The sequence below is a fragment of the Phyllobates terribilis genome, unplaced genomic scaffold, assembly GCF_046119375.1.
Source record: "Phyllobates terribilis strain yellow unplaced genomic scaffold, ASM4611937v1 Scaffold_4__5_contigs__length_816908805, whole genome shotgun sequence".
Lineage (NCBI taxonomy): Eukaryota > Metazoa > Chordata > Amphibia > Anura > Dendrobatidae > Phyllobates > Phyllobates terribilis.
This window is the reverse complement of record NW_027362764.1, coordinates 418799449-418823617: the sequence shown is the minus strand read 5'-3', so window position 1 is coordinate 418823617 and position 24169 is coordinate 418799449.

Genomic DNA, 24169 nt, shown 5'->3' with positions numbered 1-24169 from the left:
GAGATATAAATTTCTCCTTGTAGTGTGGGTGTAGAAGTGTCACCAACCAGTAATGACTGTCACCAAAAATTTTGAGAATGCGAGGGTCATGGGAAAGGCAGTGTAACATAAACTCAGCCATGCGTGCCAGACTACTAACAGGCAAGACTTCCGTGTCCTCATCAAAAAGATCAGTGACCATGCTCTCTGCCTCCTCTCTGTCCTCAGGCCATCCACGCTGAAAAGATGGTATGACAGTAGTGCAGGTAGTACCATCTATAGCCCATGAAACTAGCTACTGTTCTTCCTCCTCCTCCTCCTGTTCCTCATTGTCACCCAATCCAGGTTGGGATGAGATGAGGCTGGGCTGTGTATAATCACCCTGTATGGTTCCTTGCTGCATCTCATGGTGCTCCGCCTGCAATGCATCCTCTTTGATTGTGAGCAGAGAGCGTTTCAGAAGACAGAGAATCGGGATGGTGACACTAATTATGGCGTCATCGCCGCTCACCATCTTGGTGGAGTCCTCAAAGTTTTGGAGGATGGTACATATGTCTGACATCCATGTCCACTCCTGAGGTCTTATGTGTGGAGTCTGAACTGAATTCTGATGGCCTTGTTGATGCTGGTACTCAACAACTGCCCTCTTCTGCTCACATATCCTTCCCAACATCTGCAGTGTAGAGTTCCAACGCGTGAGAACATCACACACCAGTCTGTGAGCAGGAAGCTGCAAATGCTGCGGAAACATGGCAAGGGCGGTGGAAGCTGTAGGTGAGGATTTGAGAAACTGATGAACCACGAGGTTAAGCACATGGTCCAGGCATGGTACATGTGTGAGCTCGCCTTGCCTCAGAGCCGCCACCAGGTTCTGGCCATTGTCACACATGACCATGCCTGGCTGTAGGTTCAGCGGTGTCAGCCATAGATCTGCCTGCTCTTTCAGAGCTGTCCACAACTCTTCAGCATTGTGTGGTTTGTCCCGTAAGCATTTTAGCTTCAGCAGAGCCTGTTGCCGCTTGGCCGAAGCAGTGCTGCAGTGGTTCCAGCTTGTGACTGATGTGGTCATTTTGGAGATGGAGGCTGAACAGGAGGAGCAGGCTGAGGAGGATGAGGTGCAGGAGCTGGAGACTGTGGGGGCAACCCTGATTGACCTATGGCCTGCAATCTCTGGCGTCGGGAGGACGTGTTCCTTCCCAAGGTCCGACTGAGTCCCGGCTTCCACTATGATAACCCAATGTGCCTTCAGCTAGATGTACCGTCCCTGCCCACAAGCACTTGTCCGCGGTTAGGTGGACTTTCCCGGTATCTGTGCTGTTGAGGGCATGGCTAATGTTTTGGAACACATGGTTGTGTAATGCGGGGACGGCACACCGGTAGAAATAGTGGCGACTGGGGACCAAGTACCGAGGAATGGCCGCCGCAATCAGGTTGCGGAATGCTTCCATCTCCATGAGCCTAAAATGCAACATTTCAAGCACAAGCATTCGCGAAATGTGGGAATTTAGTAGTGTGGCCTGTGGCTGCATATTTGCGCTTGCATTCCAAGGACTGGGGTATGGACAACTGAATGCTGTGCTGGGACATGGAAGTGGACGTGCTTCCTGATGCTGCTACTTGAGAGTGTGCAATGACAGGTGCAGGGCAGGAGGCATCTTCGCATGCACCATGGACAGGAGATTGGCATGCATGCACAACAGCATAAGAAGCAGTGGTGGCACCCGCAGACACTGTTCCTGGACCCTGGGGCTCGGCCCACAAAGTTGGGTGCTTTGCTGCCATGTGCCTGATCATACTTGTGGTGGTCAGGCTCTTATTTTTGCCACAATAATAATATGACCCTTATAGAAATATATTGGCGTACATGGGAGAAGGTACTTCCCATAGACGCCAAACAACGCCAACTCATAATACACATGCTTAATAAGGAGAATTCAAAAAGTTATAATGGTGTAGAAATATGTATATTTTTATTATCAACTTGTCACTTTTCCATGTGTTAGTTGTGTCTTCTGAGCAGTTTGTCAGCTTTTGGACACGTTTGAAGGTGTTTTCTATGTGTTTCTATGTGTTTTTGTTTGCCTGCCATTGGTTTTAACGGTGTTCGAAGGTGTTCGACGAATAGTTCGGCGAACATACAGGTGTTCAATGAACCAAACCGAACTCGAACATTACGGGGGTGGCTAAACACTAAAGGAGAATTCAAAAAGTTATAACGGTGTAGAAATATGTATATTTTTATTATCAACATTAATTGATACAGAAGCGCAGACAACAATTAGGATAAGGTGCAAGCAGATTGCAGCAATGATCACTGGCATTTTGGCCAATAGTGCTATCAATAGAATATACCTATACACAATTATAAAGGCAGAAAAAAGGGGAATACAGCATAGACAGATTTAACGAGAGCAATTAGGTCAATCTTGTGATGAAGTCAATAGCCAGTGCTACATTTCAAGTAAATAATAGGAAGCTAAACCAAATGCATTGCATGTATTTGCATCAAATGCTGTAAGCACGCCAATAGAGAAGTGTAAAGTGCGGGTATAGTGCAGGCGTAGTTAATCCTTCTTACCAGGTTAGGGGCCAGATGGAAACCAGTGATGGAGGATGCCCCGATGCGCATTTTGCAGCCACCAGCGGCTGCTTTTTTAAGGGGACTTTTCTATTGGCGTGCTTACAGCATTTGATGCAAATACACGCAATGCATTTGGTTCAGCTTCCTATTATTTACTTGAAATGTAGTACTGACTATTGACTTCATCACAAGACTGACCTATTTGCTCTCGTTAAATCTGTCTATGCTGTATTCCCCTTTTTTCTGCCTTTATAATTGTGTATGGGTTTATTCTATTGATAGGACTATTGGCCAAAATGCCAGTGATCATTGCTGCAATCTGCTTGCACCTTATCCTAATTGTTGTCTGCGCTTCTGTATCAATTAATGTTGATAATAAAAATATACATATTTCTACACCGTTATAACTTTTTGAATTCTCCTTTAGTGTTTAGCCACCCCCGTAATGTTCGAGTTCGGTTTGGTTCATTGAACACCTGTATGTTCGCCGAACTATTCGTCGAACACCTTCGAACACCGTTAAAACCAATGGCAGGCAAACAAAAACACATAGAAACACATAGAAAACACCTTCAAACGTGTCCAAAAGCTGACAAACTGCTCAGAAGACACAACTAACACATGGAAAAGTGACAAGTACATATAGTCATGCGAAAAGAAAAGAGGTGGAGGAGTAAAAGGAGGGGGAGACACAGATATAGGCATGTCATGCCCTTCTAAAACCAAAAAAGTGCGAAGCCAACACGGCCAGTCATTTCCTGCCAGTGCGACCTCCGTGTCGCCGGGTTTGTGCCAGAGCCGCGGTGGACCCTGACGGCCAGCCCCCCTCTCCCAATACTGGTGCCTGTCCGCTGGTGGGTCGAGCGAGCCCCCCTGCGGTGCAGGCTGATCTAATCTTTTTAATTTAAATTGTCTCTCTAATTTGAATGAGTACCCTTTAAATCCTTTTACAAGGATCTATTGGAGGGCAAGTCTCATGCCAGCAGCCGCGTAATTCCAGCTCCAGTAGCATCCACTAAAGATGCTGCAGTTAAAAAGCTTTTATAAGGATCGAGCTCGACGGTCCACCGCAAGGCGTCCTACCGCCAGTCCCAGCTCCTATGCCTTGGGGTGCCTCCCCGATGCTCTTCACTGAGTGTCCCGGGGACCCGAACCATTTCCTTTGAAAAAATTAAGTGTCCAAACTACAGGTAGTGTAGCTTGCTTAACAGCCGAGATAATCCGCTGACTAGCAGACACTAGGCACAAAGTATTTCCTGGGCTAGATGCAGTTAAAAATTTGTAATTAGATACTCTCGTTGGATGCTGAGAAAGCATTCCATAGAGTCTCCTGGCATGCCATATATTATTCTCTTAAAAAGCTTGGGGTAGGGGTCTAGGGGACCCTTTTATAGCCAAAATAACGGCCCTGTATCGCAATACGTCACCTAGGCTGAAGATAAATGGAACATTTTCATCACCTTTCATAATCACCAATGGGACAAGGCAGGGATGTCCTCTGTCCCCTCTCTTATACATCCTAGTGATGGAGCACCTGCTCTCATCAATTCGCCATAACCCCAATATTAGGTGGATTGAGGTGGGAGGCACCGAGTACAAGTGCTCTGCATTTGCTGATGATGTCCTAGTATATATCACTCAGTCACATATATCCATGCCTGCTGTTATGGCTGAAATAGATCACTTTGTTACATGGTCAAATTTTAAAATCAATGCAGCAAAGTCTGAGGCCCTCAATGTCTCCCTCCCCAAATCCATACAGGATTCCATCCAGTCCAACTTTCCCTTTGCCTGGCCCTCACAGGGTATCAAATACTTAGGAATTCGTATTCATAGAGACCTCTCCCGTCTATGTTATCTTAATTTTGGGCCCTTTATTGAACAACTCCATACAGACCACGGTTGGCAAGTTAGAACTGTAAGATTCACTACGTGAACCACTGGTGTTTTGTGGAAAAGCACATGTACACTGTGTTCCAAATTATTATGCAAAAAGTGTTTAGAAGTGATAAGGTAAGAATTTTTTTGTTTGTCAGTTAAACTCATTGATGGTGATGTGTGTCAGGGCTCTTTATATCACTGTAAGCAATTGCAGACACCTGTGCAAATTAGTTTGGCAGGTGTGTCCAATGAAAGGCAAGACTACTTAAGAATGCTGTCCCACATTATTAAGCAGCCTATATTTTCTGCCAAAAGGGGAAAGAAAAAAGATGTGTGGGCTGCTGAGAAGCAACAAATTGTGGAGTGTTTAGGTCAAGGCATGACTACAATCAACATTGCCAAGACACTTCATCCTGATCATCGCACAATCAAGAAGTATGTAGCTGATTCACAGTACACACGTGTGCGTGCTAATAAGGGAAAATTGAGGACTCTTTCCTACAGGCAATTACGTCAGGTTAAAAGAGCAGCGGCAAAAGACCTTGTCATAGCAGCAGACAAGTTTTTGAAGCTGCTGGTGCCTCCAACGTCCCCCGAACAACAAGATGCAAAGTCCTTCAGAGGTTTGCAGCTGTGCATAAGCCATCCTGTCGACCTCCTCTATCCACTGCACACAAGCAGAAACGGCTCCAGTGGGCCAAACAGTACATGAAGACTGACTTCAAAACTGTTTTGTTCACCGATGAGTTCCGTGCAACGCTCGATGGTCCAGATGGATGGAGTGGAGGATGGCTGGTTGATGGACACCCCATGCAAACACGGCTACGGCGCCAACAAGGAGGAGGTGGAGTAATGTTTTGTGCTGCAATAATGGAGAGAGAGATTGTCGGCCCCTTTGGGATCCCTGAAGGGGTAAAGATGAACTCCATAATGTATGTGGAGTTTCTCAAACAGCACTTCCTGCCATGGTTCAAGAAGAAGAACCGTGTATTCCACAGCAAGATCATTTTCATGCAAGATAATGCACCGTCTCATGCTGCACATAACACATCTGCATCTCTGGCTGATATGGACATAAAAGGGGACAAACTTATGGTGTGACCCCCATGCTCCCCTGACCTCAACCCCATTCAGAACCTCTGGAGCATCATCAAAAGGAGTGTCTATGATGGCGGGAGGCAGTTCACATCTAAGCAACAGCTCTGGGAGGGTATTTTGTCTTCATGCAAAACAATTGAAGCAGAAACCATCCAAAACCTGACAAATTCAATGGACGAGAGAGTTCAGAAGCTCCTTTCGAACAAGGGGTCCTATGTGCAAATGTAACATCACCTATGTAACGGGTCTGGGAGGCGGAACCTCCAGGTAGGCTAGCAAGGCAGATGGAGGATGTGTGCTCCCAGGTGAGCAAGCGAGAGTCTCTGGAATAGCAGGTGGTCACAGCACGTGACGGCGGAGCCTCCAGGTAGGCAAGCAGGCAGGTAGCGGAGAAGCGCTCCCAGGTGAGCGGGCAAGAGTCTCTGGAATAGCTGGTGGTCCCAGCACGTGACAGCGGAACCACCGGGCAGGCAAGCAGGCAGGTAGCGGAGAAGCGCTCCCAGGTGAGCGGGCAAGAGTCTGGAATAGCTGGTGGTCACAGCACGTGACAGCGGAGCCTCCGGGCAGGCAAGCAGGCAGGTAGCAGAGAAGCGCTCCCAGGTGAGCGGGCAAGCTGGTCCATAGACAGACTGACCGGAGTTGTAAGGCAGACCGTCGGACCTCAGGCAAGCAGGCAGGTAGCTGATGTGCTCTCCCAGGTGAGCGGGCAAGTTGGTCCTTAGACAGACTGACCGGAGTTGTAAGGCAGACCGTCGGACCTCAGGCAGGCAGGCAGGTAACAGGAAATCAGGCAGGATTAGGACAGCAAGCTGGCAGGAATCTGGCAGGTAACTGGCAGGTAACTGGCAACGGGACCTGAGGGCTGAAGCAGAGTAGAACGGTGCAACAACATTGCTCGGGCACCTCCATTTTGGAGGAGGTGCCTTATATATGGTAAAGTCCTCCGGCCATTGGCCGGGGACTCCTTAGGACGGCGCGCGCGGCCCCTTTAAGAGGGAGGGAGGGCGCGCGCGCGCGCCCTAAGCACAGTGGCCGGGAAGGAGCGCGCGCTGCCAGCAGAGCGGGAGAGGGACGCCGGGCACGGAGCTGAGCGGTGAGGGGAACAGCGTCCCTGCCTAGCAGAGGGCAGGGACGCCGGCACTACAGTACCCCCCCCCTTTAGGCCCCCCCTTTTTTAGGCCAGATAGAAATTTAGCTAGGATGAGAGGGGCATGGATGTTCTCCCGGGGCTCCCACGTTCTCTCCTCAGGACCAAACCCCTTCCAATCTACCAGAAAAAAGGTCTTTCCTCTTACCCTTTTGGTGGCAAGAATGTTCTCTACCTCAAACTCGTCCTCAGCAGAAACCGGAGCAGGAGGCGTACCTGTAGACTTGGAAAAAGAGTTAAGCACCACGAGTTTGAGGAGAGATACATGGAAGGAGTTAGGGATCCGTAAGTTGGCAGGGAGTTTCAATTTATAGGCCACCGGGTTGATCTGACTGATGACCTCCAGAGGAACGATGAACCGAGGCCCTAACTTGTAAGAAGGTATCTTGAGTCGAACATATTTAGATGAGAGCCAGACTTTATCTCCTGGACGAAATTGTGGAGGATCCAGGCATTTTTTGTCAGCGTGTCTTTTCATACGCTCGGATGACAGAAGGAGTGCGGACCGGGTACTCTCCCATATGGAGGAAAATTTGCTAACGAGAGATTCCGCAGCCGGGTTGTCCACAGAGGTGGAGACAGGAAAAGGAATCCGAGGATGCTGACCAAAGACTACAAAAAACGGGGATTTGGAGGAGGATTCGCTCTCGTGATTATTATAAGAGAACTCGGCCCATGGTAGGAGATCCACCCAGTCAGAATGGTGGGCATTAACGAAGTGCCGGAGGTAACTGGTCAGGTTCTGATTGATCCGCTCCACTTGACCATTGGACTGTGGGTGGCAAGCGGAAGAGAAGTCCAGGGTGACGTCTAGTAGTTTACAAGTGGCTCTCCAGAAACGTGAGGTGAACTGTACCCCACGATCCGACACTATGTGGAGGGGCAGGCCATGAAGACGGAAGATGTGGCGGATAAAGTCTTTAGCCAGCTCGGGTGCAGACGGAAGGCCTGGCAGGGGAATAAAGTGAGCCATCTTGGAAAAGCGGTCAGCGACCACCCAAATGACCGTACAACCGGCAGAGACGGGGAGATCAGTTATAAAGTCCATTGCTATATGCTGCCAGGGGGCAGCAGGTACAGGAAGCGGAAGGAGGCGTCCGGCTGGCAGATGTCTCGGGACTTTGTTGCCGGCGCAGGACACACAGGCAGAAACAAAGTCTATTATGTCCTTGTGCAGGGTAGGCCACCAATAGTGCCGGGCAATAAGCTGGAGGGTCTTTTTCTGACCGGCGTGGCCAGCTAGTTTAGACGAATGGCCCCAGTGTAGGATCTTCTCCCGATCAGGTACTGAAACAAACGTCTTACCGGGAGGGAGACGATTTAGACTCACGGGAGCCACCTGCATTACTCTGGCGGGATCGATGATATGTTTAGGTTCTTCCTCGAGATCAGACACCAGAAAGGATCGGGACAAGGCGTCTGCTTTGACCTTTTTGTCAGCCGGGCGAAAATGAAGAACAAAATCAAAGCGAGCAAAAAACAAGGACCACCGGGCTTGGCGCGGGTTAAGTCTCTGGGCATGCTGGAGGTAAGCCAAGTTCTTGTGGTCAGTGTAAATTATTACCGGATGAAGAGCCCCCTCGAGTAGGTAACGCCACTCCTCCAACGCCAGCTTGATGGCCAATAACTCTCGGTCTCCTATGGAATAGTTGCGCTCAGAAGAGGAGAAGAGTTTGGAGAAGAAGCCACAAGTTACCATTCTCCCGGAAGATGATTTTTGAGTAAGTACCGCTCCGGCTCCAGAGGAGGAGGCGTCAACTTCCAGGAAGAACTGCTTGTTGCCGTCCGGGCGATGCAGCACCGGGGCGGAAGAGAAGGCCTGTTTTAGGGAAAGAAAGGCCTCCTCTGCTTCGGGCGGCCACTCTTTGGGATTAGTACCCTTACGGGTGAGCGCGGAAATTGGGGCAGTCCGGGAAGAGAAGTGCGGGATGAAGAGGCGGTAATAGTTGGCGAAGCCCAGGAACCGTTGAATAGCCTTCAACCCCTCTGGTCGGGGCCATTTCTCGATGGCAGACAGTTTCTCAGGATCCATTTGTAGGCTGGTCTGAGAGATAATGTAGCCCAGAAACGGAAGCGAGGTCTGCTCAAAGAGGCACTTCTCATATTTAGGGTAGAGATGGTTCTGCCTGAGCCTGAGCAAGACCTGACAAACATCCCTCCGGTGAGTCTGGAGATCCGGAGAGAAGACCAAGATGTCGTCCAGGTACACCACTACGCAGGAGTAGAGAAGGTCCCGGAAGATGTCATTGACCAACTCTTGAAAGACGGCAGGAGCGTTACAGAGGCCAAAGGGCATTACCAGATATTCATAGTGGCCGTCCCGGGTGTTGAATGCCGTCTTCCATTCATCCCCCTGACGGATACGAACCAGGTTGTACGCCCCACGGAGGTCCAGTTTGGTGAAGATTCTAGCCCCCCTCAGAAAATCAAATAACTCCGGAATGAGGGGAAGGGGGTACTTATTCTTCACCGTGATCTGGTTAAGGCCTCTATAGTCTATACAGGGACGGAGAGAGCCGTCCTTCTTTTTGACGAAAAAGAAGCCTGCTCCCGCTGGGGAGGTAGATTTCCAGATGAATCCCCTGGCCAGATTCTCCTCAATATATTCGGACATCGACCGGGTCTCAGCAGCGGATAATGGATAAATACGCCCACGGGGAGGAGAAGTACCAGGTAACAGGTCGATAGGGCAGTCGTATGGTCTATGAGGGGGTAATGTCTCTGCCTCCTTTTTATTAAAGACATCAGCATAAGACCAATAAGGAATCGGAAGTCCAGGTAGATTAGCTGGGGTAGGAGAAGGACGGACGGGATGAACGGGAACCAGACAGGTCTTATGGCAGCCCTGTCCCCAGCGAAGGTCTTCTCCGGTCTGCCAGTCAAGAACGGGTGCATGTTTCTGGAGCCAAGGTAGGACTAGCAAGAGGGCGTGAGAGAGTCCAGGCAGAACATGGAAGGAGATACTTTCAGAATGCAGCATTCCCACTTGCAGAGTAATGGATTCGGTGATGAGTAGAGATGAGCGGTGTTCGACTAGAACTGTTCGCCAATCTCAAATTCGAGCTGTTTTGGGCGGTGTTCGAGTTGTTCGACGAACCCGAACGATTTGCAAAAAATTCGGCTGTTCGAGGTTATGTTCGATAACTGTTCGTGCACCAAAAGCGTGTCCTGCATGTCTGGCGCTATTTAGAGCACCAATCATGCAGGGATTGTCTGCCACTCACTGTAATGCCACAGCCATGGTGGTTGTGGCATTACAGTGATTGCCCAAATCGATGGGAACAGTGCCAACAGTGAAACATGAAAAGCCGGCAATTCAGCAGCGGCATACACCGGTACCCGACAATTTAGAACCGAAAGAATAGAGCTTCACACATAGATTAGATAGATAGAAACATGTCAGCCACATATATACGAACTACAGTGAAAGTGCTGCTTACTGTACTTGTCATTTAGCGTAAAGGATTTATCAAAAAAAATAATAGTGTTTTCATGCACCGTCTCTTTAAAAAAGCCGGCCGGCAATTCAGCAGCGGTACCCGACAATTTAGAATAGAAGGAATAGAGAATCACACATAGATTAGATAGATAGAAACATGTCAGTCATATATATATGAAGTACAGTGACAGTGTTGATTACTGTACTTGTCATTTAGTGTAAAGGATTTATCAAAAAAAATAATAGTGTTTTCATGCACCGTCTCTTTAAAAAAGCCGGCCGGCAATTCAGCATCTGTACCCAACAATTTAGAATAGAAGGAATAGAGAATCACACATAGATTAGATAGATAGAAACATGTCAGTCACATATATATGAAGTACAGTGACAGTGTTGCTCACTGTACTTGTCATTTAGTGTAAAGGATTTATTAAAAAAAATAATAGTGTTTTCATGCACCGTCTCTTTAAGAAAGCCGGCCGGCAATTCAGCAGCGGTACCCGACAATTTATAACAGACAGAATAGAGCTTCACACATAGATTAGATAGATAGAAACATGTCAGTCACATATATATGAAGTACAGTGATAGTGTTGGTTACTGTACTTGTCATTTAGTATTAAAATAAAGGATTTATTATTAAAAAAATTGGCGTGGGGTTCCCCTTAATTTTAGGCTCTAGCGGAGGTTAAGCAGACAGCTGGGGCAGATGTTTGAAGCCTGGGAAGGGGGTAATACCCACGGAGCTTCCCAGGCTACAAATATCAGCCCCCAGCTGAATACATAGCCTTTACTAGCTATTAAAATGGGGGACCCCCCAAAAAAAATGACGTGGGGTCCCCCCTAATTTAATAGCTAGCAAAGGCTAGGCAGACAGCTGGGGGCTGATATTAATAGCCCAGGAAGGGAGCCATGAATATTGGCCCCCTCCCAGGCTAGAAACACCAGCCGTCAGCCGCCCCAGAAATGGCGCATTCATAGGATGCGCCAATTCTGGCACTTAGCCTCGCTCTTCCACGCTGCCCTGGTGCGGTGGCAGTGGGGTAATAGGGCTGGGGTTGATGTCAGCTTATAATGCCAGCTGACATCAAGCCCAGGTTAGTAATGGAGAGGCGTCTATAAGACACCCCCATTACTAACCCCATAGTCAAAGTTAAAAAAAACACAAACACCCAGAATAAAGTCCTTTAATTGAAATAAAGACACAATTCTTTATTGTTCTAAATTAAACCATACCTACCATCACGCCCATTCCAGCTGAAGCCAACGATCTCCTGTAATAAAAATAAAATAATAAAGCAACCTCATCCTTACCTTTCCATGGTTCCCACGACAGCTTCAGCTCTGCTACATCGAGATGACAGGCTGGACCGCAGCAGAACACCGCCATCCAGCCTGTCATCCCGCAGACACTGAGAAGAGCAGGCATGCTTGCGCTCCACATTGTCTCTCTGTGACGGCATAAAGATGAGCCGAGGTCATGTCCAATGAACTCGGCTCACCTCATGCACGTCACTTACAGCGTGGGAGAATTCTCACGCTGAAGCGCTGAGTGCAGGAGAATTTTCCCACGCTGTCAGTGAGGTGCATGAGGTGAGCTGAGTTCATTGGACATGACCTCGGCTCATCTGGATGCCGTCACAGCCAGACACTGCAGAGCGCAAGCATGCCTGCGCTTCTCAGTGTCTGCGGGATGACAGGCTGGATGGCAGCGTTCTGCTGCGGTCCAGCCTGTCATCTCGATGTAGCAGAGCTGAAGCTGTCGTGGGAACCATGGAAAGGTAAGGATGATGTTGCTTTATTATTTTTCTTTTATTGCAGGAGATCGTTGGCTTCAGCTGGAATGGGCGTGATGGTAAGTATGGTTTAATTTAGAACAATAAAGGATTGTGTCTTTATTTCAATTAAAGGACTTTATTCTGGGTGTTTGTGTTTTCTTTTAACATTGACTATGGGGTTAGTAATGGGGGTGCCTTATAGACGCCTCTCCATTACTAACCTGGGCTTGATGTCAGCTGGCATTATAAGCTGACATCAACCCCAGCCCTATTACCCCCTGCCACCGCTACAGGGCAGCGTGGAAGAGCGAGGCTAAGTGCCAGAATTGGCGCATCCTATGAATGCGCCATTTCTGGGGCGGCTGACGACTGGTGTTTCTAGCCTGGGAGGGGGCCAATATTCATGGCTCCCTTCCTGGGCTATTAATATCAGCCCCCAGCTGTCTGCCTAGCCTTTGCTAGCTATTAAATTAGGGGGGACCCCACGTCATTTTTTTGGGGGGGTCCCCCATTTTAATAGCTAGTAAAGGCTATGTATTCAGCTGGGGGCTGATATTAGTTGCCTGGGAAGCTCCGTGGGTATTACCCCCTTCCCAGGCTTCAAACATCTGCCCCAGCTGTCTGCTTAACCTCCGCTAGAGACTAAAATTAAGGGGAACCCCATGCCAATTTTTTTTAGTTATAAATCCTTTATTTTAATACTAAATGACAAGTACAGTAACCAACACTATCACTGTACTTCATATATATGTGACTGACATGTTTCTATCTATCTAATCTATGTGTGAAGCTCTATTCTGTCTGTTATAAATTGTTGGGTACCGCTGCTGAATTGCCGGCCGGCTTTCTTAAAGAGACGGTGCATGAAAACACTATTATTTTTTTTAATAAATCCTTTACACTAAATGACAAGTACAGTAAGCAACATTGTCACTGTACTTCATATATATGTGACTGACATGTTTCTATCTATCTAATCTATGTGTGATTCTCTATTCTTTCTGTTATAAATTGTCGGGTACAGATGCTGAATTGCCGGCCGGCTTTTTTAAAGAGACAGTGCAAGAAAACACTATTATATTTTTTAATAAATCCTTTACACTAAATGACAATTACAATAAGCAACACTGTCACTGTACTTCATATATATGTGACTGACATGTTTCTATCTATCTAATCTATGTGTGAGGCTCTATTCCTTCTTGTCTAAATTGTCGGTTACCGGTGTATGCCGCTGCTGAATTGCCGGCCGGCTTTTTTTAAGAAAGCGTCTTCTGAGCAGTTTGTCAGCTTTTGGACACCTTTGAAGGTGTTTTCTATGTGTTTCTATGTGTTTTTGTTTGACTGCCATTGGTTTTAACGGTGTTCGACGGTGTTCTAAGGTGTTCGACGAACAGTTCGACGAACAGTTCCTCGAACATCCCGGTGTTCGACGAACCGAACCGAACCCGAACACTACGGGGGTGGCTCAACACTAGTGATGAGTTGGATGGGGCGTGGTAAGAGCCCCCCATCCACGGCAGCAACAGACAAGGGTACAGCCAGAGGTTTGGTGGGGATGCGGTATTTCTCTACCAGGGACTGTGAAATAAGATTCCCGGCTGCTCCAGAGTCCAGTTGGGCTAGTTCGAAATAACGGTTCTCCCCGTAGACGATTGAAACTGACAACAGCAGGGATGGAGAGGATTTATTCTTGTCTAGGTGGACCTCTCTGAGCGATCCTAGACACAGGCGTTTCCCGACCTCTCCGGGCAGGCACGGATCCGGTGCTCCTTACTGCCACAGTAGAAGCAGGTCCCCTCGGCACGGCGTAAGTCCTGACGGGTCTTGACCATCTTGGTCTGGTCGACCTGCATAGGCTCAGGAGGGTGTACCTGGTTAGAGACAGAAGGAGTGACGGGTTTCTGAAAAGTAGGAGCTAGACGTGGTAACCTCCTCTCACGGGTGACCTCTCTGGCACGCTCCTGGAACCGTAGGTCAATCCGGGTGGCAAGAGTTATTAAGTCATCGAGAGTGGTAGGAATGTCCCGACCGGCAAGTTCATCTTTAATACGGCCGGACAGACCCTCCCAGAAGACGGAAACCAGAGCGTCATTATCCCAGGCCAGCTCCGAGGCAAGGGTACGGAACCGTATGGCATATTGGCCCACGGTGAGACTTTCCTGACGGAGGCGTAGCAACGATGATGCGGATGAGGTCTTCCGTCCGGGTTCGTCGAAGACTTTCCGGAAAGCCGTGAGAAAAGCAGGCAAGTTGGACACCAGGGGGTCTCCTCTCTCCCATAGAGAATTTAGCCAGGCCAGGGCCTCCCCTGTGAGATGGGACATGATGAATGCAATTTTGGCTCGGTCGGAGTTAAACTGGTGGGACAATAGTTCAAAGTGCTGGGTGCACTGATTTATGAAGCCCCGAGCCTGGGCTGAGTCGCCTCCGAAGCGAGGAGGTGCAGAAAGCCGAGGTCCGGGGTAGGATATCATGGTGTTAGTGGACAGCGGAGCTGCCGGATTGCGAGACATGGCACTGGCGGAGGTTGTTGGTGGAACAGTCAGAGTGTCCAGGCGAGTATTGACATTCCGCAGGTGACCCAGGATGGACTCCTGTTGGGACCTTTGACGGGACAGTTCATGACACAGGTCCGAGAGCGAGGGAGCTTGGGTGCCACCGGGTTCCATGGCCCGAGCAAACTGTAACGGGTCTGGGAGGCGGAACCTCCAGGTAGGCTAGCAAGGCAGATGGAGGATGTGTGCTCCCAGGTGAGCAAGCGAGAGTCTCTGGAATAGCAGGTGGTCACAGCACGTGACGGCGGAGCCTCCAGGTAGGCAAGCAGGCAGGTAGCGGAGAAGCGCTCCCAGGTGAGCGGGCAAGAGTCTCTGGAATAGCTGGTGGTCCCAGCACGTGACAGCGGAACCCCCGGGCAGGCAAGCAGGCAAGTAGCGGAGAAGCGCTCCCAGGTGAGCGGGCAAGAGTCTGGAATAGCTGGTGGTCACAGCACGTGACAGCGGAGCCTCCGGGCAGGCAAGCAGGCAGGTAGCGGAGAAGCGCTCCCAGGTGAGCGGGCAAGCTGGTCCATAGACAGACTGACCGGAGTTGTAAGGCAGACCGTCGGACCTCAGGCAAGCAGGCAGGTAGCTGATGTGCGCTCCCAGGTGAGCGGGCAAGTTGGTCCTTAGACAGACTGACCGGAGTTGTAAGGCAGACCGTCGGACCTCAGGCTGGCAGGCAGGTAACAGGAAATCAGGCAGGATTAGGACAGCAAGCTGGCAGGAATCTGGCAGGTAACTGGCAGGTAACTGGCAATGGGACCTGAGGGCTGAAGCAGAGTAGAACGGTGCAACAACATTGCTCGGGCACCTCCATTTTGGAGGAGGTGCCTTATATATGGTAAAGTCCTCCGGCCATTGGCCGGGGACTCCTTAGGACGGCGCGCGCGGCCCCCTTAAGAGGGAGGGAGGGCGCGCGCGCGCCCTAAGCACAGTGGCCGGGTAGGAGCGCGCGCTGCCAGCAGAGCGGAAGAGGGACGCCGGGCACGGAGCAGAGCGGTGAGGGGAACAGCGTCCCTGCCTAGCAGAGGGCAGGGACGCCGGCACTACAACCTAGAATAAAGTTTTGAGTTGAAAACTGTTTGATTTCAGTTTCTAATAACCTGCTAATGCTTATAATATCAAAAATGACCATTTTTTTGTTCTTTATTAAAATGAAAAGGTTGATCGAAGAGTGTGGGGGATCTAAGAGTGTGGCAACCCAGTAGTCAGGATTATTTTGAATTCTGACAATCTGAGGGTCATGTTGCAGGTAGTGCAGCAAGAATGCACTCATGTGTCTGGCGCATCTAGGAGCCCCAAAATTATTTTCCGGGCTAAATGCAGCTAAAAATTATTATTAATTTTAAATCTGGTGGAGCTTAGTATAGATGGCCTAATAGAATCATTACAGCACACTGCTACAAAGCCCAAATAATTTTCCAGCCAAAATACAGATAAACATGATTAGTAATTTGAAAGCTTAAAACGGTTGGTGAGGTGATTTTAACACATCATCAAGCTTTTACTCTCCCCAGGATGACACCGGCGTAGAAAAGTCGTTTCGGATCCATGATTTGTTCATCTTTATGAACGTGAGTCTGTCTACATTATCAGTGGAGAGCCGCGTGCGCTTATCTGTCAGCACACCACCAGCATCGCTGAACACACGTTCAAACAGAACGCTGGCTGCGGGGCATGACAAGATCTCCAAGTCGTAAGTGGCGAGCTCCGGCCATTTATCCAGATTGGAAGCCCAAAAAGAGCAAGGGTCCAGTGACACAGTCATGGCTTCAATGTTTACTTGGAGATACTCCTGTACCATCGTTTCTAGGCGTTGACTATGTGTCAGACTTCTTGTCTCCTGTGGCCTTGCAAAGGATGGGCTAAAAAAGTGGTGAAATGATTCCGCAAAATTGATGTTACCAGCAGATACTGTGTTTCTGTTACGTTTTGAGTACACTCGATGGTCCCACGGTTGGCAAGTTGGAACTGTGAGATTCACTACGTGCACCACTAGTGTTTTGGGGAAAAGCACATGTAAGATTCTGCAACAGTCTCTGCTGATACTCCTGCATGTGTGCATCTCTTTCTATGGCAGGAATAATTTCTGCAGATTAACTTTTGTACCGGGGATCTAACAGTGTGGCAACCCAGTAGTCAGGATTATCTCTAATTCTCACAATTCGAGGGTCACGTTGCAGGTAGTGCAGCAAGAAGGCACTCATGTGTCTTGTGCATCCAGGAGCACCAAGTCCCTGTTGTGTTGGTGGCAAGGTAACAATCATGCTTCCTTCCTCTGCCCTCTCCCCCCAACCTCGCACAACAGAAATGTGATCAAGGTCTCCCTCATCTGATGAGTCTTCCATCAGTTCGTCCTCCACTTCTTCCTGGGCTCCTGCACCTTCCTCACTAGTTTGGCTGCTACCATGCACCCTGGTAAAACCATCTCCCCCACCCTCACATGCCTGCCGCCTTGGTGCTGCCGACCGTCTGGACCTTGCAGATGTTAGCCCTTCCGCATACAACTCCTCTTCCTCTACTTCCTGCACCTCCTCTTGTGCCACCACCTGACTCCGAATTCTGTTTAACATGTGCTCCAGCATGTAAATCACCGGAATAGTCATGCTGATAATGGCATCGTCAGCACTAAACATCTTCGTCGCCATTTCAAAACTGTGCAGAAGGGTGGATCTCGTTGGCCCAGGCTATACGTCACAACGTATTGCACCAGGGCTTGTTGGTGCTGCCACAGTCGCTGCAACATGTGCAGAGTTGAATTCCACCGGGTAGGCACATCACATTTTAGCCGGTGAAGTGGCAGGCCCAACGACTTCTGTAGAGTTGTAAGTCGCTGAGCTGCGGGATGCGAACGGCGGAAGTGACTTACAACAGAAGGCCATCTAGTCCGGGATATTGGGAAAAAAATTGGTTCAACATGTGAGCCATACAAGGCACGTGTGTGACATTGCCTCGGTGAAGGGCCGCACAGAGGTTTGCAGCATTGTCGCACACGGCCTTCTCTGGTTTCAGGTCCAGTGGAGACAACCATTCATGAAACTGGTTCAACAGAGCTGACCACAACTCCTCAGCTGTGTGACTCACATTTCCCAGACATTTCAAAGTAAAAACCGCCCGTAGACCTTGAGTCCTGCTGCCAGCATAGTAAGGAGGTGTGCAGGATCCCTTCTGCGCAGTTAGAAATCTTGTGGCATGACCAGACAGGCTTTTGGTGCAGGTGGAAGACCGAGAGGAGGTTGAGGAGTCCGAAGCTGTGGAGGAACTTTGAGATAAAGAGGATTGACGCACAACTCGTGGGGACGGAAAGACTTGGACAGCAGCCCCTTGTCCTGCTGTCACCATAGTAACCCAGTGCCCAGTCAGCGACATGTAACGCCCCTATCCATGCCTACTCGTCCAAGTGTCTGTGGTTAAATTCACCCTGTCACACACAGAGTTTCTCAAAGAAGCAGTGATGTTGTGTGCGACATGCTGGTGGAGGGCAGGCACACCTTTCTTTGAGAAGTAGTGCCGACTGGGCATCTGGTACTGGGGCACTGCGACGGACATAAGGTCTCGAAAATCCTTTGTGTCCACCAGGCGGAAAGGCAGCATTTCTGTAGCCAAGAGCTTGCTGATGGTGAAATCCAACCTCTTAGCTTTATCATGGCTAGGAGGAAATGGTCTTTTACTTGTCCACATCTGAGGGACTGAGGGCTGGCTGTTGTGCTTAGACGGGGTTGAGAAGGGTGTCCCCGGCAAACTGCCAGTCTGTGAGGAAGATGCAGGAGGACATGTTAGGTTGCCTTGATCCAAAGGTGGTGCTATCGATGTCGGACAGCGCTGAACACCAGCTGGTGTTTCCACCTCCAAAGAAAATGATGACCTGCCAATTACGCTGGCTGTTGCGGTTAAAGAGGTGGCAGGTCTGCGTCCCAAAACAGGTGTGATTGCTGTCCCCCCAGTCACAGAGGATCAAGAGGCCGCGGATGCACAACATGTGGCAGACGGTGGTTGGCCCGGCCGGCTAGGCCGCATTGTAGCACAATGAGCTTCCCACTGCAACTTATGCTTCATATCTATGTGCCGGTTCATGCATGAAGTACTCAAACTATGTATTTTTTGGCCTCTACTTAGCTTTTGCTGACAGATGTTACAGATAACACGAGTTGGGTCATCTTTATCGATCTGGAAAAATGCCCAGGCTATGCAAGGCTTAGCACCCATGCGACCTGAAGGGCCACCACGACTTGTGGTCAGAGGCAGAGGTGTGTTTGAGGATGCAGTTGTTGACGTGCTTCCAGTACTACATCTCTGTCCAGGAAGGCGCAACCTGACCTCGTCATCACTAGCATCCTCCTCCACCTCCTCTGCTGACCTCATCTCTTGGCTGACTGTGGGTTGACAGTAAGTGGGATCTCCAACCTCGTCATCATCACCCTGTGTGTTATCTCACCCGTCGTTCTCAGAGCTAACCTCTTCCTGCCCTGACAAAAAACTAAAGTTGTCGCTCCAATCAAGTATTTGAGTCTCATCATCATCTTCCTCATTGTCTCCACCAACAGGAGTTACAGTTTAGGAACGAGGGTCTACATTATGGTCAGAACCTTCTGCGTCTGGTCCTGGATCCGACTCATAAAGATTCTGGGCATCAGTGCAGATCATTTCCTCGTCTGTATTCACAGAAGCTCTGGAGCCGACCTCTGATTCCCAGGCTATAGTATGAGTAAACAGCTCTGCAGACTCAACCATCTGTTCTACCCCATACTCAGACAGGCAGCTGGAGACTTGGGAGCTGTGAGGAAGCAAGTGCGATTGGGGTGACACCTCTGAGGACTGGAGTATTTGTGATGTTGAAGTTGAGGTGGAGGAGAGCCCACTTAAAGGAGCACTTGATATTCATTGAAGCTCCTGCTGTTTTTGTGCCTCATCTGGAATTTCTAGCGATTGGCGTGGCCGTACGAAAGGGATCTTATCACCTTCTCCGCTAAAAGAAGTAGACATCTTAGTTTGGCTGGAAGATGGTCTTTCTTCTGCAGATGTTACTGTTGCTTTAACATCTACCCCACGGACACAACCTTTTTTTCCCTTCCCAACACGTCTATTCCCCTTTCCACCAGCAGTAGGCCTTTTTCCACTCATTTTGGTGGATAACTAATTCACAACTCTGGAGTTGTTTGCACAAAAAACAATGCATGGGAACCGAGCAGAGCTGAGTGGCCAAACTGTGGTATTAGCCCAAAAGTATTGGCTGGGTTAGATGCAGATAAAAACTATATTGAATTTGCAACCTGGTGGACGTTAGTATAGATGGACTAATAGAACAAGTCCCACACATTGCTACAAGCCGAAATATTTTTTCAGAGACACATGCAGAAAAAAATTAGATTGAATTTACAACCTGGTGAAGGTTAGTAGAGATGCACTAATAGAACAAGTCACACACACTGCTACAAGCCGAAATATTTTTTGAGAGCTAGATGCAGAAAAAAATTATATTGAATTTGCCACCTGGTGGAGGTTAGTATAGATGGACTAATAGAACAAGTCCCACACACTGCTATAAGCCAAAATATTTTTTCAGAGCTAGATGCAGAAAAAATTTAGATTGAATTTGCAACCTGGTGGAGGTTAGTATAGATGGACTAATAGAACAAGTCACACACACTGCTACAAGCCGAAATATTTTTTCAGAGCTAGATGCAGAAAAAAATTATATTGAATTTGCAACCTGGTGGAGGTTAGTATAGATGGACTAATCGAACAAGTCCCACACACTGCTACAAGCCGAAATATTTTTCAGAGCTAGATGCAGAAAAAAATTATATTGAATTTGCAACCTGGTGGAGGTTAGTATAGAAGGACTAATAGAACAAGTCCCACACACTGCTACAAGCCGAAATATTTTTTTCAGAGCTAGATGCAGAAAAAAATTATATTGAATTTGCAACCTGGTGGAGGTTAGTATAGATGGACTAATAGAACAAGTCCCACACACTGCTACAAGCCGAAATATTTTTTTAGAGCTAGATGCAGAAAAAAATTCTATTGAATTTGCAACCTGGTGGAGGTTAGTATAGATGGACTAATCGAACAAGTCCCACACACTGCTACAAGCCGAAATATTTTTCAGAGCTAGATGCAGAAAAAAATTATATTGAATTTGCAACCTGGTGGAGGTTAGTATAGAAGGACTAATAGAACAAGTCCCACACACTGCTACAAGCCGAAATATTTTTTTCAGAGCTAGATGCAGAAAAAAATTAGATTGAATTTGCAACCTGGTGGAGCTTAGTATAGATGGACTAATAAAACAAGTCCCACACACTGTTACAAGCCGAAATATTTTTTCAGAGCTAGATGCAGAAAAAAATTGGATTGAATTTGCAACCTGGTGGAGGTTAGTATAGATAGACTAATAGAACAAGTCCCACACACTGCTACAAGCCGAAATATTTTTTCAGAGCTAGATGCAGAAAAAAATGATATTGAATTTCCAACCTGGTGGAAGTTAGTATAGATGGACTAATAGAACAAGTCCCACACACAGCTAGAAGGCCAAATATTTTTTTTAGAGCTAGATGCAGAAAAAAATTATATTCAATTTTGCAACCTTATGGAGTTCAGTATAGATGGACTAATAGAATGATGCTATGCCCAAAAGGTTTTACTTCACTAGGTGCAGTAAAAAAATTGGTATTCTACACACAGTTGGTGTAGCTTGCAACACAGATAGGCTACTCCACTGACTAACACACTCTGCAATAGGCCAAAAAGGAATAGCTTTGCTAGATTTAGCCAAATGCTGTGAAAAAAACTTGCACAGCACTGGCACAGACCTGCCTGGCAAAAACTGATAGGAACTGATGTAACTTAGTACTGAAAAGGACTGCAATTACAATTAGTCTTTACTCCCACAACCTATTTATTTAAGAGCACAGACCTGCCTGATAAAAGTCATAGGAAATGCTGTAACCTAGTCCTTAAAAGGACTGCAATCACAACTATTCCCTACTCCCAAGCTATCTGTAGATTTGTGCGAAAATTGGCTTGAAATTAACAAGGTATAGCGCACACAGCAACAGCGGTGCCGTCTAACACGCAGCTGCAGCAGTGAGAAAATGGTGGCGACGGGGAAAATGGCTGGGTCTTATAGGGCAAGGACATGTGACATACACTGCCAATGACACATGCCCTTGCTTGTGTGAAAAAAAGCAGTTCGCTCCGTGTGTGCGCTGCTGATAGGCTGACAGATTACTCCTCCCCACTGTAAATGCAGGAAAGAGAAAAATGCGGTGTTCGACTCGAACTGTTCGCCAATCACAAATTCGAGCTGTTTTGGGCGATGTTCGAGCGGTTCGGCGAACACGAACAATTTGAAAAAAATTCGGCTGTTCGAGGTTATGTTCGATAACTGTTCGTGCACCAAAATCATAACTGGATTTTTTCTCAGAAATGCTGAAAATTAATGTTAATACGCAGTTTGAGTGTACAGCGGGGTGGGGGGAGGGGCAGGGGATGGATCTCTGCAGGAACAATGAAGATCTCCATTTTTTTTTTCTCTTTCCCGCATTTACAGTGGGGAGGTGCAATCTGTCAGCCTATCAGCAGCGCACACACGGAGCGAAGTGCTTTTTTTCACGCAAGCAAGGGCATGTGTCATTGGCAGTGTATGTCACATGTCCTTGCCCTATAAGACCAAGCCATTTTCCCCGTTGCCACCATTTTCTCACTGCTGCAGCTCCGTGTTAGACGGCACCGCTGTTGCTGTGTGCACTATACCTTGTTAATTTCAAGCCAATTTTCGCACAAATCTACAGATAGCTTGGGAGTAGGGAATAGTTGTGATTGCAGTCCTTTTAAGGACTAGGTTACAGCATTTCCTACGACTTTTATCAGGCAGGTCTGTGCTCTTAAATAGATAGATTGTGGGAGTAAAGACTAATTGTAATTGGAGTCCTTTTCAGGACTAGGTTACATCAGTTCCTATCAGTTTTTGCCAGGCAGGTCTGTGCCAGTGCTGTGCAAGTTTTTTTCACAGCATTTGACTGAATCTAGCAAAGCTAATCCTTTTTGGCCTATTGCAGAGTGTGTTAGTCAGTGGAGTAGCCTATCTGTGTTGCAATATATACCACCTGTGTATAGAATACCAATTTTTTTACTGCACCTAGTGAAGTAAAATCTTTTGGGCATAGCATCATTCTATTAGTCCATCTATACTGACCTCCATCAGGTTGCAAATTGAATATAATTTTTTTCTGCATCTAGCTCTGAAAAAATATTGGGCTTCTAGCTGTGTGTGGGACTTGTTGTATTAGTCCATCTATACTGACCTCCATCAGGTTGCAAACTGAATATATTTTTTTCTGCATCTACCTCAGAAAAAATATTGGGCTTCTAGCTGTGTGTGGGACTTGTTCTATTAATCCATCTATACAGACCTCCATCAGGTTGCAAACTGAATATATTTTTTTCTGCATCTACCTCTGAAAAAATATTGGGCTTCTAGCTGTGTGTGGGACTTGTTGTATTAGTCCATCTATACTGACCTCCATCAGGTTGCAAACTGAATATATTTTTTTCTGCATCTACCTCTGAAAAAATATTGGGCTTCTAGCTATGTGTGGGACTTGTTCTATTAATCCATCTATACAGACCTCCATCAGGTTGCAAACTGAATATATTTTTTTCTGCATCTACCTCTGAAAAAGCATGTGGCCTTCTAGCAGTGTGTGGGACTTTCTCTATTAGTCCATCTATACTGACCTCCATCAGGTTGCAAACTGAATATAATTTTTTCTGCATCTAGCTCTGAAAAAATATTTGGCCTTCTAGCAGTGTGTGGGACTTTCTCTATTAGTCCATCTATACTGACCTCCATCAGGTTGCAAATTAAAAATAATTTTTATCTGCATCAACCTCTGAAAAAATATTTGGGCTTCTAGCTGTGTGTGGGACTTGTTCTATTACTCCATCTATACTGACCTCCATCAGGTTGCAAACTGAATATATTTTTTTCTGCATCTACCTCTGAAAAAATATTGGGCTTCTAGCTGTGTGTGGGACTTGTTGTATTAGTCCATCTATACTGACCTCCATCAGGTTGCAAATTAAAAATAATTTTTATCTGCATCTACAGTACCTCTGAAAAAATATTTGGGCTTCTAGCTGTGTGTGGGACTTGTTCTATTAGTCCATCTATACTGACCTCCATCAGGTTGCAAATTGAATATAATTTTTATCTGCATCTAGCTCGAAAAAATATTTGGCCTTCTAGCAGTGTGTGGGACTTTCTCTATTAGTCCATCTATACTGACCTCCATCAGGTTGCAAATTAAAAATAATTTTTATCTGCATCTAGCTCTGAAAAAATATTTGGCCGTCTAGCAGTGTGTGGGACTTTCTCTATTAGTCCATCTATACTGACCTCCATCAGGTTGCAAATTAAAAATAATTTTTATCTGCATCTACAGTACCTCTGAAAAAATATTTGGGCTTCTAGCTGTGTGTGGGACTTGTTCTATTAGTCCATCTATACTGACCTCCATCAGGTTGCAAATTGAATATAATTTTTATCTGCATCTAGCTCTGAAAAAATATTTGGCCTTCTAGCAGTGTGTGGGACTTTCTCTATTAGTCCATCTATACTGACCTCCATCAGGTTGCAAATTGAATATAATTTTTATCTGCATCTAGCTCTGAAAAAATATTTGGCCTTCTAGCAGTGTGTGGGACTTTCTCTATTAG